This window comes from Gekko japonicus, unplaced genomic scaffold (assembly GCF_001447785.1).
Source record: "Gekko japonicus isolate JY-2015 unplaced genomic scaffold, Gekko_japonicus_V1.1 scaffold358, whole genome shotgun sequence".
Taxonomy (NCBI): Eukaryota; Metazoa; Chordata; class Lepidosauria; order Squamata; family Gekkonidae; genus Gekko; species Gekko japonicus.
The window spans coordinates 1,111,992-1,115,701 of record NW_015161962.1 but is presented as its reverse complement, the minus strand read 5'-3'; positions in this window follow the sequence as shown (position 1 = coordinate 1,115,701).

Sequence of the window (3,710 nt, the reverse complement as noted above, 5' to 3'; positions counted from 1 at the left end):
CCCCAGGGCTTGTATCGCAGGGCAAAATTTGTTAGCAGTAGACTGGCTGTCGGGTTTCGAAGAATATCATCCGCACGCTCTGATCTTATCTTTGAGAAAACTCAGGGATGGTTCCAGGAAGGAGGTGAGGGTGGGGGTCCCGTATTTGACACTTGCACCGTCCCCACACATGGCAGTGGTGGAAAGTGGCATCCAGCCGCAGACGACTTATGACAACCCCATAGGGTCTTCAAGGCAAAAGACGTTCAGAGCTGGTTTTCCATGGCCTGCCTCTCCAGAGAAGAGATTGGATTTATACCCCATGGCCCTTCACTAACCAAAGGTGTCTCAGAGTGGCTCACAAACTCCTTTCCTTTCCCCTCCCCACAACAAACACCCTGTGAGGCAGGTGGGGCTGAGAGAGCTCTGACAGAAACTGCCCTTTTTCAAGAACAGCTCTGAGAGAACTTGTGACTGACCCAAGGTCAGCCAGGGCTCTTTTTGTAGAAAAAGCCCAGCAGGAACTCATTAGCATAATAGGCCACACCCAACAGCAGGAACTCATTAGCATAACAGGCCACACCCAACAGCAGGAACTCATTAGCATATTGGGCCACACCCCTGACAGCACAGCTCATTAGCACATTAGGCCGCACCCACATGTTACCAGAAGTGTGGTTATCCAGCCACACCCACCTTTTGCTTGTTGTTCTGTTTACCTTGTTTGGTGTCAAAACCCAGGGCCTTTTTTGTAGCAGGAACTCCTTTGCATGTTAGGCCACACACCCCTAACGTAGCCAATCCTAATGAGTTTCTGCTGTTGGGCATGGCCTATTATGCTAATGAGTTCTTGCTGGGCGTGGCCAACTTGGGAGCCAGCCGGAACTCCGTTCCTGTGCGTTCCTGCCCCAAAATAGCCCTCGTCACACCAGCAGCTGCATGTGGAGGAGGAGTGGGGAATCAAGCCCGGTTCTCCCAGATTACAGTCTGCGCACTTAACCTCTATACCAAACTGGCTCCTAGAAGGAGGTGGAGGAGATTGGATTTCTACCCTGCCCTTCATCACCCAAAGGAGTCTCAGAGCGCCTTACAAACCCCTTTCCCTTCCCCTCCCCACAACAGACACCCTGTGAGGTCGGTGGGGCTGAGAGAGCTCTTGACAGAAACTGCTCTTTTTCAAGAACAGCTCTGAGAGAACTTGTGACTGACCCAAGGTCACACCAGCAGCCGCATGTGGAGGAGGAGTGGGGAAGCAAACCCGGTTCCCCCAGATTGGAGCCCGCGCTCCTAACCACTGCATCAAACTGGCTGGCCGTGGGACTGTGACTGGCCCAAGGTCCCTTAGTAAGATTTATGGCCAACTGGGGATTGGAACCCGGATGTCCCAGTTCCCGGTCTGGTGCTCCAGCCACTCTTCCACGCTGGCTCTTTGTGCCACGAGGTCCACATTCTCTCCCTCTGCAGTGCCGGAAACCTCCACAGTCCCGCAGGGCCGTGAAAGCGGAGCTTTTCAGGCAGGCATTCTGAAAGGAGCGGCCCCTTACCAGCTGCGCCCTGCGTGGACTCGGACCCAGAAGTGACCCAGCGCAGTGGCACCGCTGAACGACTCTCCACTTGCACTGTACTCTTTTGTATTACCATCAATATCAATCGCACTTTACTGTTTTGCATCGCCACCATCGATATTAATGCTTTTACTTGATGTATCTGTAATTTGATAAGGTGTATATTGTTTTATTCGTTTTATGGGAGCCGCCCTGAGCCCGCCTTGGCGGGGAGGGCGGGGTCAACGTCAAATCCATCGATCAGTCAATAAAATTGCTGACAGGCAGCCAATCGACCCAGACCGCGATGTCCACCGGCTGCCGCCTGAGGAGGCTGCTCATGCCCGCCATCTGATACGAATGGGCACTTTACATTTTATATTATTTGTAATTGTGCTGTTCTGATTTTATCGAATGCTTGTTTTAATGGTTTTGTATCATTGTTGTAAGCCGCCCTGAGCCCGCCTTGGCTGGTGGGGAGGGCGGGATATACATTAAACAAACAAATAAATCATTTACTGGTTTGAAGTCCGCAGCGGAGTGTGTTGGCAGCACCATGGGTCTGATCGGAGCATCTGGGTCCCAATTTGCCCCGCTGCGGGACACAGGGTTGCCAACGTCCAGGTGGTGGCTGGAGACCTCCCACAGTTACTTACAACTGATCTCCGGGTGACACACGTCAGTTCGCCTGGAGAAAAGGGCCCCTTTGGAAGGTGGACTCCAGGGCATTAGACCCCCATTTTAAGTCCCTCCCCTCCCCAAAGCCCACCCTCCTTAGGCTCCGCCTCCAAAATCTCCAGGTGTTTCCCAACCCGGAGCTGGCAACCCGATCCATAGGTAGTCCAGGACTGGGGGTGGGCAGTGTAGTGGCCAAGTTTGCAGATGACACCAAATTATTTATGGTGGTTGTTATGTATTGGGACTGAAACATTGCAAGACTGTGCTGCCAGAGACAGGGTGAGCTTGGAGCCAGGTAACAATAGACCAACAGGATTCTGGCAGGAACCAATCAAGGTGTAGGATTGTGCTGCCAGAGACGGGGTGAGCTTGGAGCCGGATAACAATAGACCAACAGGATTCTGGCAGGAACTAGTCAAGGTGTAAAGTTATGTAAATAGCCTGTCGTTGGGAGTGGGGTGTGTTGGGGTGTGGCCATTGCAGGCCATGTAACTGAGCTGAGGCTCTGGTCTAGAGCTTTGTTCTTGATGAAATCACTGAATAAAGTAGAACTGATCACTAGACTGGGAGTCTGGTCACCCATGGAACCCACTATTTAATAGTGGCGACGAGGATGGGATTCCGTTGAGCCAGCCCAGCGCCCTCCAGCACTGCACCAGGCTCCAGTGCCAAGCGCATCACATCGCTACCGGGACCATGGCTGCCGCTCCAGGACATCTGCTGGTGAAAGCCAAGGCTGACTGTGAAAAGCTCCAAGAGGACCTCCATAAACTGGGTGAGTGGGCGACAATGGGGCAAATGAAGTTCAGTGTTGGGTTAGGGTAAGGTGATGTGCACCGGGACAAAAAAAAAAAGTCCCAGCTTCAAGCACAGGTGAATGGGGTCTGAGTGTCAGCTATGCTGCCATGGGGGTTGGGGAGTTCATTCTGTGTCTTGCTATTTGCTATTGCATTCCTATCCCTGCTTTTCTGCCTTTGCTGAAACACTTATCTCTACAGATGTGCAGGAGGAGGTTGTGTTGTCTGGAGAGCTCCTATGTACCGTGAGAGACTCCTGGTTCCCAGCTTTAGCCACCTAACGGTTGCCTGACTTATCCCGCGCACGGGAGGGTCCCTAATTGGCCAATGCCCTGGGGGGGGGGCTATATTCTATTATGCTCACTGGGTTGCCGCCATTCTTAACAGTGCCTGGGTTACTGCATCTATAGCTTTGCAATAAAAGTATAAAAAGGTAAAGGTAAAGGTTCCCTTGCTCGAAAGCCAGTCGAATCCGACTCTAGGGTTGCGGTGCTCATCTCCATTTCAAAGCCAAAGTGCCAGCGCTGTCCGAAGACATTTCCGTGGTCATGTGGCCGGCATGACTAAACACCAAGGTGCACGGAACGCTGTTACCTTCCCACCAAAGTGGTACCCAGAGGTCATTTTGGGGGGATCGTGGGGGATCGCAGTTCCCCCGGGTGAGGTACGGGGGGCGGGGCACATGACGAAGCCCCGCCCCTTGCTTCCGGCC